The following is a 16,520-nucleotide window of genomic DNA, read 5'->3' on the forward strand; positions in this document are numbered from 1 at the left end:
CTTTTGGTACCTAATATACTTAAACTTCTTCTTATTGTCCTTAACTCTACTGGCCATATATTTCTCCTTGTGTCCCTTTGTTTCCCTTATCAATTTTCTACAATGCCTAGCTTCTGATTTATATTCATTACTATCAACCTTCTTTTGTTATATATATTTATATAGCTGCCTTCACTTCCCCTCTAACCAAGTTTTTTTAAGCAATATGACCTTCTTCCTCAATTTTGGGATTGTGGCTTCTTGGGTATTTAGTAATGTGTTCTTAAACAATTCCCAAATGTCATTCATATTTTTCTGATTAAATTCTTCCTCTCCGTTGATTTGGCTCATAAATAAATAAATTTGAGCTTTGTGAAATTGGCCCTTTTAAAGCACTAAGAGTGTGTGTGTGTGTGTGTGTGAGTGTAAGAGAGAGAGAGAGAGAGAGAGAACTAGTCATCACTTGATCACATTTATAATTTGCAAACAGAATACAATCCAGAACAGTGATATATATTCTGTTTGCATATGATAAATATGATCAAGTGATGATCACACATACCTAAGTTACCATTAATTTTTAGTTGTGTGATCAGTTCCTCTTTATCTGTGAAGACAAGCTCTAATATAGAATTCCTCAATGTTGGATGCAACGCTTTTTGAGTTAGGAAATTGTCATCTATAATATTTAAAAATTCCAAGGATGTTTTAGTACAGGTAACATGAGACCTCCAGAATGTGTCTCTCCAACTGAAGTCCCCTGTGATCATGCAGCTCTTTTTCCTACACATTATAGATAGGTACATAAGGAGCTGGTCATCCTGTTCCCTAACATGATTTGGTGGTCTGTAACAGACAACAACTAATACCCCATCTTATGCTTTATCTGTTATGACATTAATCCATAAGCTTTCAAGATCATTTTCTTCAGAGTTATCAGTGACTCAGAAACAGGAAATTCCATTTTTAATATAGAGTGCTATTCCCCTCCCCACTTTGCCCACTCAATTCTTCCTAAATAGGCTATAACTAGGGCCCTACCAAATTAACGGCAATGAAAAACATGTCACGGACCATGAAATCTGGTCTCCCGCCGTGAAATCTGGTCTTTTGTGTGCTTTTACTCTGCACTATACAAATTTCATGGGGGAGACCAGCGTTTCTCAAGTTTTTGGTAGTCTTGACCCAATACGGAGTTGCAGGGAGGGTCACAAGCTTATTTTAGGTGGGTCACGGTATTGCCACCCTTTCTTCTGCATTGCCTTCAGAGCTGGACAGGAATAAAGAACGTAGGGAATTCTTAAAGGATGGGGGACTCGATCCTGGGAAGCAGTGACTGCGAAAAAGATTTGGGTGTCGTGGTGGTTGTACATTCCCATATACAAGCTGAATACAAAGTACGACATAGGGCTAATTGAATATTTTCCATTAAACATTTGTACAGTATGTGGCATTACCTGTTTCTGGCATTTCAGAGGAATATTTTCCATTAAACATTTGTACAGTATGTGGCATTACCTGTTTCTGGCATTTCAGAGCTGGGCGGCTGGCCAATGACGGCTGCTGACTGAGCGCCCAGCTCTGCAGGCGATAGCGCAGAAGTCAGGGTAGCAATACCGTAGCATGCCATCTTTACTTCTGCGCTGCTGCTGGCAGAGGCCAGCCGCCGCCGCTCTCCAGCTGTTCAGCTCTGAAGGCAGCGCCACTGACAGCAGCAGTGCAGAAGTACGGGTAGCAGTACTGCAACCACCCCTACAATAACCTTGTGATGCCCCCCCCCACCCCCCACAACTCCTTTTTAGGTCAGGACCCCTACAATTACATCATCATGAAATTTCAGATTTAAATAATGAAATCATGAAATTTATGATTTTTAAATTCCTATGACCGTGTAATTGACCAAAATGGACTGTGAATTTGGTAGGGCCCTTGTTATAACATTGATTTTAAAATTCCAATCATGGGAATTATCCCACCAGATTTTGATAATACCAAATAATCATATTTGTGCTAATAAATAAGCAATTTCAATTCTTCTTGTTTGCTACCCAGGCTCCTAGCATCGGTGTATAGGCAATTAAAGAATTTCTTTTCTTCATGTCCTTTATTTCTTCGATTAGTTTTGTTCTCAATATTTCAATTTCGTTCTGAGTACTCTTATCTTACACTCACCTCACTCGTGAGGTGAGAGGGTCCCAGAGCTCGGACTGCAGCCTGAGCCCAAAGGTCTACACCAAATTAAACAGCCCTTTTGCTCAAGTGGCTGAGTCAGCTAGCCTTGCCAGCCAGCATGGGACAGCTGTGGGTGTCTAGCTGCTATGTAAACATAGTCTTCGTGGACTACAGAAAGTTGATCGAACCAGTTTGGTATACCTCTCTGGATACTTCATCACAGTCTGTGTCATTTTTTTTTATTCCAGAAAAATGTACTAATGATTTTAATTTTAAAAAATGTAACAATAAAAGACCACTTCAATTATTTTAAGTAGAAAAGAGACGTTAGTGAATATGCGTGGGCTAATTAACTTTCTCTGAATACCTCACTGTGAGTTCAGAAAGCTTCAATTACAAAAATTAAGCAAATCAAAAGAAGAGATTAATACGCCCAGCATAATGTAGAACAGCCTGAAGTGTGAGAAACATATTAATGGTTACTCAGAAATGGTATGATTCCTTTGTGGATTCTGTCAGCTGCATAAAAACCAACCAACCAACCAACCAACCAACCAACACACTTTAAAATTGAATGAATATTAATTGAAAAAAATACCCATTACCTTGCTAGTTGCAAAAACATTAGAGCCAAATCCTGGTGTTGGTGGCTCATGTCGTATATATCCCAGGCTGGGGCCACATAAGTATATTCTGAGTGCTTCTGCATCCGAGGCAGCATGCAATGCAGATGAAGCTGCTCAACCTGCCTTCTCTCTAAATCCAGAGTCATAGGACAAAATCCTGGCCCCATCAAAGTCAGTGGAAGTTTCCATTGACCTCTATGCAGGCCAGGATTTCACCTACAGATTCTATCCTCCCAGCTGCCTTATAGGGCAATCAGATTTCTGGGGGAATGATGCAAGGATTGGATGAGGATGATTAAAGGATTAGAAAACATACCTTATAATGATAGACTCAAGGAGCTCCATCTAGTTAGCTTAACAAAGAGAAAGTTAAGGGTGACTTGATCACAGTCAGTAAGAAACTACATGGGGAAACAAATATTTAATAATTCAGTTAGCAGAGAAAATTATTGGAAGATTCAATGGCTGGAGTTCAGACCGGAACTAAAGTGTACATTTTTAACAATGAGGGTAATTACCCACTGGAACAACTTATCGAGGCTCATAGTGTGTTCTCTATCACTTCACCTTTTAAAATCAAGGTTGGATGTTTTTCTAAAAGCTCTATTCTAGGAATTATTTTGGGGAAGTTCTATGGCCTGTGTTATACAGGAGGTCAGACTAGATGATCACAATGGTCCCTTATGACCTTAGAGTCTATAGATCTATGAAGGAAAGGCAGTGACTTCTCTGTGCCTCAGCCTGGGAGCACAGATTTTAGACATTGAGACAACCAAGTAGATTTCTTGTTTCTTCTTTCTCTCTCTCTTCAAATTAAACATAATCTAGTTCCTCTTTCACCCTCTCTCTCCTCCTCTGTCTCTCCAGAGGATCTGTATGAGGCTTACTACCCCCTACATTTTCCACCCCAGCAAAGGAGATTGAAAGTATCAAATATGCAGCTGATTGGAAGCGGGGTGGAAAGAGCAAACACCTAATCTCCAAGAGCCCTTTCTCTCATGAGCACCGCTGTGCGCTCCAGACAAATAATTCATATAGTTCTATAAATTACATGATACAATTAGAGTAAGAAAAATTCACTACCACAAAGATTTTTGCAATCTAAGGGCCCAGTTCTACAACCTTTATATTGAGTAGTACTTACATGCAAGAGTATCGAGGTCAATGAGAGTATGTGTGTGATCCAGTATTACTCCATGTTCATATAGGTTTCTGAATCAGGCTCTCAGACAGAGAAGATATTAAAAAAGAGACAAGACATGGGACTACAGTTCAGGCAAGAGTGGGTGTGTAGAGACGATTCATGGGAAAAAACTTAGAGGGATTCTTGGAAGAAATGAGGTTTAAGGAGAAATTTGAAGGTGTGAGCATAAGGCCCAGTAACTGAGAGATTGTTCCAGGTACTGGGAACAGCTTGACTTAAAGCATAAAGCCACGGATAAGAAAAAGAGAGGAAAGAAACAGAAGAGCACTTGGGAGGAAGTTGGGAGGCAAGAACTTTCTTGCATGCATTTCTGAACCAAGAGGGGAGCAGAGGCTAAGAGATGAAAGATAAGCATGAGAATTCTCCCAGGAAAGTGCAGTAGAGCAGGGGAACAATGACAGAGAAAGCCCATTGCTTCCCCAGAGCTCTGAATGTGATGGGAGAAGGAAGACAAGATGTGCAGTCTACTGGAGGAATCTATTTCAACGTTGCAGAAGGTCACTGCTACTGGGGTCAGTGTGGTTCTTAGCAACTCTCAACCTGACCCTGAGACAATTAAGATGGACTAGATCAGTGATTCTCAAACTGTTTTTTCATGGATCACATGAAAATTGCTGAGGGTCTCGGTGGACCACCTAATGATCTTTCCAAATGTTGTTTGTACCATTAGCTAACTATTGTAAAGCGCTTTGGATAAAAGCACTATATTAAAAAAACCTTAATAATAATTCATGTTTTTTTGTTCTACAAATAAAAGCACATAACTCATTTTAATATCAGTAGTCTTACCTTTCTAATGCGATAGATGTACCCTCTCTCCCCTGCCACAGCAGCCCTCGAGCTGAGGCTGGGAAGGAAGGGGGTCTCTCTCCGGCAGCCGCAATCCTGGAGCTGGGGAAAGTCACCTCTTTCTCTGGCCACCACAGCCCTGCACATCCCAATTCCCCCCACCACCCCGTGTCACCCCACTGGGCCCTCCCACCTACCCCTTATTTCCCCCAAGGCCAGCACCTCACCTTACATGTGCATCTTTTCCAGAGTCCAGACACCTAATTAGAGGAGCCTGCTCAGCTCCACTAATTAGGTGGGTGGACCTTCATTCTCTTGTGCGCAGACACCCAGGCACATCTTAGAGGGAACTATCCGCAGACCACCTGAATGATCCAGGGACCACATTTTGAGAACCTCTGGACGAGATAATTATGATGACAAAAATCAGCGTAAGTATACAGCAATGAAAAAATACAAATGAGTTGATAAACACAAGTGTGCAAAGGAATATAAATATTATATTAACATATATCTAGTATGGAAGCATGTATTTAAATGCCTTATTGTAATGCATACGCACAAAGTGGCAGGATTAAGGTGTTCTAAGGACCTTACTTCTCCTGAGTTTTGAGTGTTTCACCATAAAGCTTAACATTCTGTTAAAGTTTTTTGATAGAATATGTAACTCCTGGTACTTAAAAATAGACTTTCTAAAAAACTATGTTGAAAAAAATCTCTTAGGCTGACACATTGTTTGCCAAGTTTTAACCATAGCAATGTTTTTATGGCTTAGTTATAAACCTCTGAAAAACAGCATTCACACTGATTCATCTTTAGCCACAGCAACGTGAGCAATGCTACATATGCTTTTATCTGTAATATGATACCACATAGTAATATGTTTCTATATCTTATTTAGAAGAATAGCCAAGTTTTTCAAAAAGGATGTCTACATTTAAGTTTGTAAATCCTAAATTAGGTGTTTAAATTAGAGGCTTGATTTTCTCAGCTGCTGAGCAATCCCAGCGCCCACTAAAGTTGGCCTATCTTTTGGCACCAGCTTTTGAAAATCCTGGTTCAGTATGTTACATATATCATTAATGCACTGTATGTATGGATAGCTATATGCTGTACATATACTCTTAATATTTTCATTGTACACAGTGTGCAAATCCTGATTTTAGAAACTAATAGATGCTAACGTTTGTACCAATCAAGCTTGATGGTATTCTTTAGCCAGCATCATTCATGTCCCCTTATGGTACAAAATCAAATGCGCATAGTCAAAGTCAATTTTAAATTACAGATCTGGTTCTCCTCTTACTTTCACCAGTGAAATTCCATTAGCCTCAAGTAGAGTTACTCTTGATTTACTCTTGTATAAGTGAAAGGAGAACCAGATTCTTCAGTACTAGATTATTTGAATGAATAAAAATGGATTAATCTGAGCTATTCAAGACCCCTCAACAAAAATAGTTACCAGCTGTCATTTCTGATTTTCCCTTAGAACTATTATTACAGAAAAGGAAGATGTTGATATGACTTATCCAAATGGCACTTCATGCTATCCATCATTAACCTGGTCTTAACACTCAACCAATCGGGCACCCCTTATTCAGGCAAAATTCCCATTGACTGCAGTGAGAGTTTTGCCTGAGTAGGCAACACAGGACCAGTCTGCTAGTACGGAACAGGGATGGGTTTTATTTATTAAAGCAATAACGTTTGCTTAAGTGTATAAAGAGCACAAAACGCAAGATATTATAAAACTCATCTGATCTTTTGCCTTTTCCCATCCAAGCTTCACATCCTGCATTTCGACTCCAGTGATTCTGTCACCCGATACATACACAATAACATTTCTCAAAAACTCTGCCTCTGTGCTGACCACCTATAAAGAGATGTTCTTTTCAGTGAGGCCTGGCTCTGTACACAGCCAGTAAGTTTCTGCATGGTTTGTGCTGGACAATGTTGTACAATCAGTTTCAAAATGCGGAGCCGCTCAGCATGTCCGCACGTGTGCAACCTCAAAGGGTGAAAGAAAATGGGACAAGGCAAGGGTCAGTGCCAAGTGGCCATGCACGGTTGGTGTACGGGTGAAGTGGGGTGGAACAAGGCTAATAGAAATGATGGGATTTTGTTTTCCCATGCTCTGACAGCAACTCATGGAAGGCCCTCCTTCTCTCACACACAGAGGCCGCAACGTGCACTGCCTCTTAGCGAAAAAGAAGGCAGCTCCATAAAGGGCAAAGTGCAGCTCAGTTACAGACCTGAGGGCAACATGTGCTCAGTGACAGAGGGTGAAGGAAACACTGAATATACCAGTTCATACTTCAGACAATATTGTCCTACTATAGGTTTCCTTTTAATCCTCCGAATTTATTGTGTCCAAACAGATTTTGCTAGACCAGCAATAAAATATTAGGGAAGAAAACAATGCTGGTCACCACGTAGTGGTGATCATTATATATTTTTGTTAAATCATAAAATTGAAGCTGGAAAAGCATATGCTATATTACATATATTCAATATTTGATGCAATATATTTGTATTAAAAATCACTAAGGACTTTAAACAAAAATGTGCACCTTATCTTTTTTCTTTAGTATGAACTAAGATCATGGAACAGATTGTAAGTAGGGTTGCCAATTTGGGTTGGATGTATTCCTGGGGGTTTCATCACATGACATAGTCTTTAATTAAAGATGCATCTTTAATTCCTGGAGACTCCAGGAGAATCCTGGAGGGTTGGCAACTCTAATTGTACGCAAGGCAAATTACATGTCTGTTTACAGTTGTGTTCCACGTATTCTAGATATCATTTGTAAACTATTCCCCAAAGAAATATGCATCAAACTTTTGGAAAAAAATATAATCTGATGACAATCTGTTTTCATTTAATTTCTTTCAGATGCTGCATGATATTTCATCTACTTAGATTCATTTGTTGTACTGTAGCGATGTACTGCTTTCCCATCACTGCCCATTTGTTTTCTTTTGTTCCTTTCTGCTTTAATTTTCATTAACTATATTACTTGATTTGATGATACAATCACAACGAAGAGAAAAACAATCCAAATCTGTTTGAACAGGATTTTACATTTCCTTTGTAAGCACTCTAGTTCTGACGAAACATAAAGGCACATATATTTTCACACTGTAGTTTAAAAATTGAGTACTACTCCGAATTCCTTTACTTAGATGCTCATTTGATTTGTAAGTTTTAGTTCTGAAGGAAGTTTGTATGGATGACTTTTAAATAGTTTTGCCTGCATGCCTTTACTCTTAAGATACACATCTTAAAACTGCAGGACTTTTACAAATACAGGTTTTCCATCTCTGTTCTAGCAGTATTATGGGGATGGAGCAGGTAATGAATTACTGGGACTTTTAGATGGAAAGATAAATCCAACTTTAACATTTTGATGAGTAGAACAACCCATGGCTAGTGCTCAAGGGATTGTGTGTGACTCCTATGAAATGCTTGTGAAAGGTTAAAACTATTAACCATTATTGTGAGACACAGCCTTGTCTAAATTGGCATAGCTGAGGTGACTATAATGGCGCTACAACGCTTACAGCAGCTGAAAATCTAGCCTTCTGTGAATTGATTAGCCCTCATATTTTAACTACTCACATTACTATTAATAACAGAAACATTTTTTGTCAACTAGTAGCATTTAGTAAGTCAAAGACAAAGCCTCCACTTCTCCATCTCAGAACATTACGAGCATGATTCTCCTCTCAACCAGTGTAAATTAGAAGTCATTCCACTAACATCAATAGGGCTACATGACATCAGTGTAGGGTAGAATCAGACCCTTGAAGACAGACACAAGGCATACATTTGAAAACATTATCTCTCAAATATTTGAATGCTGGTCTAGTAAAATTAATATCATTGAGCATATTCTTTTTGCTAGTAACTGTTCTACTCTTGAAAACCAAATAGTATACTTGTAAGGCACAAGCAGAACACACTCCCCGGTGAAACTGCCTTATAGTCAATGGATGTATTTCAGTAGGCATGCATTTGGCCAAAAGTGTTAAAGGAGGAAACCAGTAATGCGACTATGTAAGCTTGGTGTATTAGCACGTAATATCTGCTTACACAGCTAATTAATCATCATGATTAATTGTACGAAACAGCAAACAAAATATTTCCGGAAACCAAGATTACTTGCCGGTAGTATAAAGACCAAGTAAACACATACATATGCAGCTTCTAATAAAAGATGAGGATCACTGGTGAGGCAGGTTGCAGAGCTTGAGAAAAGCAGTAGTTGGTCAGTGGAAATGCTTTTGGCAACTATTGACCTTTGAGTTCCTAACCTAAAGGGTACAAAAACACCACAATGTTCTCTGGCAAGTTTTCTCTGATCTAACCTGCTGGAAAGGGGAAAAAATATCCCGAAGCCATTTTACATGCACAATTTAACAATTATGTGGTCAGAGGAGGGATGATTCTGTTAAGCTGCTGGGAACTGTAGATGTTTACAGGCTTTATGCATTAAAAAGGAATCTAAAAATCTAACACAGCATAATCAATATCAGGACCTATTCTCCTACGATGAGATAAATTATATCTAGTGTTGTACTGTGAACACAAAACTAGAAAGAAAAAGGGGATTCAGGCTCCTGATAAAACCAAACCAAATTAATATAAACCTCAGAATCCACAGGTCTGAATTAAAGGTTAGAAAGTTAAGGAGGTATTAATTCTCACATTTAAACTCTACAAAGAGCAGTGTTAGGGAAATTTATTTTAGTTTTTAAAAAAACAGATTAACAAATTATTGGAATTGAGAAAAAACAAATAATTTCAAGTTTATTTCATACTCCAACAAAAAGTTTTCTAATCCATACCCAAAGTTAAATTGGGGACACGATTGCAATCAAGTAATAGAAGCACAAACTTCAATGATATCTTAAAATTTCTATTTTCACTAGTAAAGAGAATTCTCAATTTAAAGTGAATTCCTCAGTGGAAAATGTGCAGTGTCATAATTTTGATTTGCCAGCCAGCTATCTGCCCCCACCCCCCAGGGAGTTTGTAATTTTTTTTCCTTTTTCTAAGTGGCTGATTCAGTTGTGAGATATTTTCTTCCCTCCTTAACAAATCCACCATTTCCAAGCTTTCCTAGTACTAGTTAAGTGGTAGATGTAAAGAAAACCACAAACCCTCCCCCGTCAAAGCGTCACTTCTAATTGGTGGTTTCCACATTCTGCATAAATTCCTCAATCAGATGTTAAACTACAGCATGACTGATTGGGTCCCCTTCACCCTAACTGTTCCCTGCTGACTGGCACTGCTTGCCAACTGCTGCAGGAAGCAAGACAAGCAGCAGCAACATCTCTACTGTTTTGGTAGGTCTCTGCTACCACCAGTAGAACAGCTGCTCTCTCAGCACCTACTGAGTGTCCTGAGCACAGCTACCCCATTGAAGAATTCATCTGTCAGAGTGGCTCAAACAAGAGATGTTACTGACATAAAATAATACGTATGTGTTGGTCCATAAATTGGAATATTGCTCCAAAATCAACATACAAATCCTGCACATTGCTTTGGATATATACACAGAAGAGCCTGAAAAAAGTGCACAAAATAAGGTGAAGAAAATAAGCCCTTTCACAGTACTTAAACCTATTGCACACTCAGGGGAAATATATGATAATGTGGAGACAGTAATCTGAACAGATCAGGAGGATGTGCTGTACATCACTGAAAGGGGTTAATAAGGATGCATGCTGGAACTCTTAAGCCACCCTATGTATTTCATGCCCAGACTTTATCCTGTGGTTCCTATTCAGCAAGGACATATGCCTTGTACCACGTAAGCATGGTTTTAGCATATTTTAAAATGGAATGACATTTAAATTACACAGAACTGGCAATCACCCAACAGGATTTCTCAACACGCACCATGCTATCAGGCTGCTACTGTGTGGAAAGAATGCACAATTCCAAAAGGAGGCTGAGGAGGTAGGAAGAAAGGGGAGGGCCTTGTCTAAATCATCAAGTTGCAGCAAATTCACAAAAATTCAAAGCTTAAAAAACGTTAAAAGGTGGGCATGTAAATTAACCCTGGTACTATGGAAGATAAGGGAGCATTTCACGGACCTTGGCAGTGCAGGGAGCGGGGGGAGGAGCGGTCATTTCTAGAGAAGTATGAACTGTTTTTGAACAATTTCTCCATTGTATTAGGCAGAAACAGGCTTTCCTTCAAATTCACAGATAGATGTCCTTTTGTTCCATGTTTTTCTTGAACCAACATATTGAACCTAACCTCCTGTTTTTCAGCGATTAAGATTGATGCTCCTCATTTTAGCATGTGAAAATCAAAAGTGAGCTCATTGTTTCATTGCCCAAAATGCTGCAGTGGCACCAACAGTCCAAGATGTGAAGGTCAAAACTTTATAGGACACAGGTGCAGTAGCACCAGCAGCAGCCGCTGGAGCATCAGCCTGAGCCACATGCGTTGGAGGAAATTGTCCCATCCTGGGCAATGAAATCAACCATTGCCTTAGCATTTTAAATGGATGGAGGCCAAATCTATTGATGAATGCTATGTAAAGTGTACTTATATTTAAATTCCATGAGTTATTCTACCCCCTCCATATGCCATGCTCTCAGATTTGTTCATTGTTATTTTTTGTATAATGCCCAAAGTGTTCTAGGTATTTCATGGAAGTAAGGAAAGATGTTTCCTCCCACAAGGCGCATATGATAAATTAGGAGCAGAAGAGAGATTAGGTATGGGATGCAATAAAGGGAACAACTGACCTAGTGGTAATGTTCAGCAGATTCATAGATTCCAAGGCCAGAAGGGACCATTGTGATTATCTAGTCTGACCTCCTGCATAACACAGGCCACAGAACTTCCCTCAATAATTCCTAGAGTATTTCTTTTAGATAAGCATCCAATTTGATTTAAACATTGCCAGTGATGGAGAATTCACCAAGACCACCACATTCCATTGTTTTTTTTGTTTTTATTCCTCCAACTGTGTCTCTTATCATTATAATTTTATGAACTTTATGTTGGGGTTAACAGGCCTCCTGGAAAAAGTGAGTTTTAAGGAGGGACCTGAAGGAGGAGAGGGAGTAGGTACCAAAGACTCAGTCAACGAGGGCTATCTGGAGAAAGACACCTCCTTGAGACTAGGAGGACTCATTTGCTGAGCTTGTGTTGCTGGGACATTCAGGAAGATATTGCACAGGTAGATGGAGATGGAAGCCTATATTGTAGCCCAGTGGGCTAGTTTGCTTTATTATATTCACAGCTACTGTATATTTACTGCTTTGCATTATATTCAGCAGTAATGCGAGAAACCTACAGGCCTGTATCCTCTAAGACATTAACTTCAGCAACTTAGCATAAGGTTTGAGACCTATGATCTTTGAACAGATAAACAGCCCAACAGAAAACCCCCATGTATTTGGGGAGTAAATAATTCAACAACAGAAGTGTCCTGGCAATGAACTGGCATACATAACATGTACATGAGATACATTTAAGGCTAGCCTGCTTGCTTGCCTATATATATATATATATATCTTTTCTTAGAAGTTTCTTATAGGTCTGATTATTTGTTTTATTATAATAGGTTTATATTAGGGTATATTTTGGCTGTAACACAAGAGACCTGCAGGCCACATCCTGTATGGTGAGCTCAGGCAAAGTTAGCATACATATGTCTGGGACCTTTCACCTAGATAAATGGAGCTGAAGCAGAAGGTCTGTGTATGATTATGACCTTTAACATAGAGGCTGCATTAAAGCAGGTTCGCATAGGGACTTTCCTAAGTTCATACCCTTTTAAACTGAACAGATACACCACAACTTGGAAAGAAACAAATAGGATAGAATAACAAATGTGATATCTAACCACAAAAGGGCCATGGTAACGAATTGACGTATATAATAAATTGAGATCATTGAAATACTAACCTATAGGAAAAAGACACTCCAACATTAGTGAGGTGAGGAAATACAAATAAGGAAAAGGGAAAAATCCCCTACTGAATATGCATCAAACATAATGGCGCCAGCATAACATATATAAGTGGCATCCCCGCCTAGGGGCAGTCGGAGAGAGAGATGTAGTCCTTGGGAGTTGTCAGAATGATGGCCACTGGTGGTGATGGGGAAGGTGATGGTGATGAGGAAAAACAACAAGGAATCCAGTGGCACCTTAAAGACTAACAGATTTATTTGGGCATAAGATTTTGTGGGTAAACAACCCACTTCTTCAGATGCATGGAGTGAAAATTACAGATGCAGGCATTATTATACTGACACATGAAGAGAAGGGATTTACCTCACAAGTGGAGAACCAGTGTTGACAGGGCCAATTCAATCAGGGTAGATGTAGTCCACTCCCAATAACTGATGAGGAGGTGTCAATTCCAGGACAGCGAAAGTTGCTTTTATAGTGAGCCAGCCACTCCCAAATTAATGGTGTTAAATTTGCAAATGGATTTTAGTTCTGCAGTTTCTCTTTGAAGTCTCAGAGTAGCAGCCGTGTTAGTCTGTATCCGCAAAAATAAAAGGAGTACTTGTGGCACCTTAGTGGCTGTAACAAATTTATCGAGCATAAGCTTTCGTGAGCTACAGCTCACTTCATCGGATCCGATGCTCACGAAAGCTTATGCTCAGATAAATTTGTTAGTCTCTAAGGTGCCACAAGTACTCCTTTTATTTTTTTTTTGAAGTCTGTTTCTGACTTTTTTTGTTCAAGTATGGCTACTCTTAAATCTGTTATAGAATGACCAGGAAGATTGAAGTGTTCTCCTACTGGCTTTTGTATGTTACTATTCCTGATGTCCGATTTGTGCCCATTTATTCTTTTACGTAGAGATTGTCTGGTTTGGCCAATGTACATGGCAGAGAGGCATTACTGGAACATGATGGCATATATCATATTAGTAGATGTGCAAGTGAATGAGTCCCTGATGGTGTGGCTGATGTGGTTGAGTCCTCCGATGGTGTCGCTAGAGTAGATATGGGGACAGAGTAGGCAACGAGGTTTGTTACAGGGATTGGTTCCTGGGTTAGTGGTTCTGTGGTGTGGTGCGTAGTTGCTGGTGCGTATTTGCTGGTGAGTATTTGCTTCAGGTTGGGGGGCTGTCTGTAAGCAAGGACTGGCCTGCCTCCCAAGGTCTGTGAGAGTGAGGGATCGTTTTCCAGGATAGGTTGTAGATCGTTGATGATGTGCTGGAGAGGTTTTAGCTGGGGGCTCTATGTGATGGCCAGTGGTGTTCTGTTATTTTCCTTGTTGGGCCTGCCCTGTAGTAGGTGACTTTTGGGTACGCGTCTCTCTCTGTCAATCTGCTTCCTCACTTCTCCAGGTGGGTATTGTAGTTTTAAGAATGCTTGATAAAGATCTTGTAGGTGTTTGTCTCTGTCTGAGGGATTGGAGCAAATTCAGTTGTATCTTAGGGCTTGGCTGTGGACAATGGATTGTGTGATGTGTCCTGGATGGAAGCTGGAGGCATGTAGGTAAGTATAGCGGTCAGTAGATTTCTGGTATAGGGTGGTGTTTTTGTGATCATCACTTATTTGCACTGTAGTGTCCAGGAAGTGGATCTCTTGTGTGGACTGGTCCAGGCTGAGGTTGATGGTGGGGTGGAAATTGTTGAAATGCAGGTGGAATTCTTCAAGGGCCTCCTTCCCGTAAGTCCATATGATGCAGATGTCATCAATGTAGCACAAGTAGAGGAGGAGCGCTAAGGGACGAGAGCTGAGGAAACGTTGTTCTAAGTCAGCCAGAAAAATGGTGGCATACTGTAGGGCCATGACAGTGGCTAACATTTCAGGTTGTTCTACAAGGGATGGTATGTGGTATATGGATGTGCAGATGTACATTCTGTAATATCTCTATCTACCTTACCAAGTTGGTGTGTTTGTGACTGTGCTAAATGTATTATTAAACTATATTTGTAAATATAAAAGAGTTCCTATATTGTGAGTGTTGCAACTGTACATCAGGGTTCCCAGCTATATAATAATTTAAATAATACTGGGCCTGATCTTGGGGCAAGAATCTGTCAATCCTCAAAGTGATAACTGGGGATTCTTAAATAATCAATATAATTAACACATAATCTAAGATCAGGTTACAATATGTAGATGGAAAATGGAGTGAAGAGATAGATCTGCAAGTCATCAGTACAGTTGCCATAATTGAGCACATGATATCAAATGAGATGTCAAAGGAAAGAGGGAGAAGAGACTCAATGACAGAGCCCTGAATTACTACGATGAATAGTGGGAGACAGAAGATGATACGTTATGAGCAGTCACAGAAGCAGAAGAGTGAGCATCTAGGTGGAGGTTCACAATCTCCAAAGCCACAAAAGGTTGGAGAAGGATGAGAATATAGAAGAAATTTTTGGATATGGCTTCAAAGGAGGGAATTGGTGAGTTTGACTGGGACAGTTTCAGGAGAATGGAGAACATGGAAGCCATGTTATAGGGATTACAAGGAATTCATTGCTACATAGACAATGTTTCTATCTTTCCAATTAAAAGATTAAAAGATAAAGACAGGGAAATAAGCACAGGATGTCAGCAAAGAATCCTACAGCTCATTTAAAAAAATGTTTTCGTTATTAACTCACAAACTCACACTCTTAAATATGACAAATGCAGTATTAGAAATAAACTGATTTCCCAGTATAAATTGTACTTTTGAAATCAAGTAAAATGCCTTCTGTGTTGTTTAAAAAAGTCCTAAATCTGAGAAAGAAAACAAAATTCCTTTTTATAATCTCAGTGAAAGCAGAAACTTACTAACACATCTGTAATTGCCAAGGGGCCTATTCATAAAAATTTATACACTTCAGGATGCCCATGTCATCACTACCAAGCAAGTACTTTGCTCTTCTGAAAAACACCTGCATCAATATACAACATAAGTGGCTGTATTAATGTACTCAACTCTGAATATTGGAGAGGGCTTCTTTCTGGCTATGTAAATACTTCCTTAAGTGGGAATACAATAGCAAAGTAACAAAGTATATCCTCTAAGGATCAAGCTAAGAAATGTTGTAATGCCTTTAAAGATATTTTCTTTGTTTCCTGCTTTGCAGACCACCCTCGTGCAAGGAGTCAAAGGAGAAATGTGTTGGAACTTAATTACCTGTGGTATTGAACCACCTACAGATTTTTAAAAATAGCTGCCTCTCACAGATACCCAGTATGAACCCAGTGTTTTTTTATGTGCATCTCTCATGCCCAATTAACATAACAAAATGCATCATGTACCTTTTCAAACTGCTGGAAGAAGCCCAAAATAGTCAATAAAATACTAACTTTAACTGAGTGTACAGTGTGCTTTTTCACTGATCCCTAAAATACTGTATCCACCCTTCTTTGCTTCATCTCTGCTTAACAAGCAACTAAATGACGGTCAAGCAAAACACATTTCCATCAGGTCTACTTGAGGTACTGCACTCAAGGTAGAAATGGGAAACCTTCAAGTTTCCATGGTTCTGCTCTGATAAGCACCCAAAAATGTGGATGCTTATTCAAGCCGACTGAGTCTTCAAAAGTGAGTTGGAAATCTTGGAAGTCACTCTTGTGAGTTTATTGGTTATTCCCGTTTCCACTTAGACTAGAACTACCATGATAACCAAGTGGCAGAGTGGCATACAAAAATGAAAAGCAATTTTCAAATAATATAGATAAAAATTTTCAAACCATAGTATTAGCTTGGCTTCAGTGTTGGATGAAGGTTTCAGTCAACAACTAAATATATGTCTT

At 39.4% G+C, this 16,520-nt stretch overlaps 1 long non-coding RNA gene across 1 annotated transcript in view; it reads right to left on the reverse strand.

Moving 5' to 3' along the window:
* LOC122463905 overlaps positions 1 to 16,520 on the reverse strand; it is a 114,843-nt gene that overhangs the window by 63,998 nt on the left and 34,325 nt on the right. The gene's annotated exons all lie outside the window — the stretch shown is intronic.

The sequence above is a fragment of the Chelonia mydas genome, chromosome 1, assembly GCF_015237465.2.
Source record: "Chelonia mydas isolate rCheMyd1 chromosome 1, rCheMyd1.pri.v2, whole genome shotgun sequence".
Classification (NCBI taxonomy): domain Eukaryota; kingdom Metazoa; phylum Chordata; order Testudines; family Cheloniidae; genus Chelonia; species Chelonia mydas.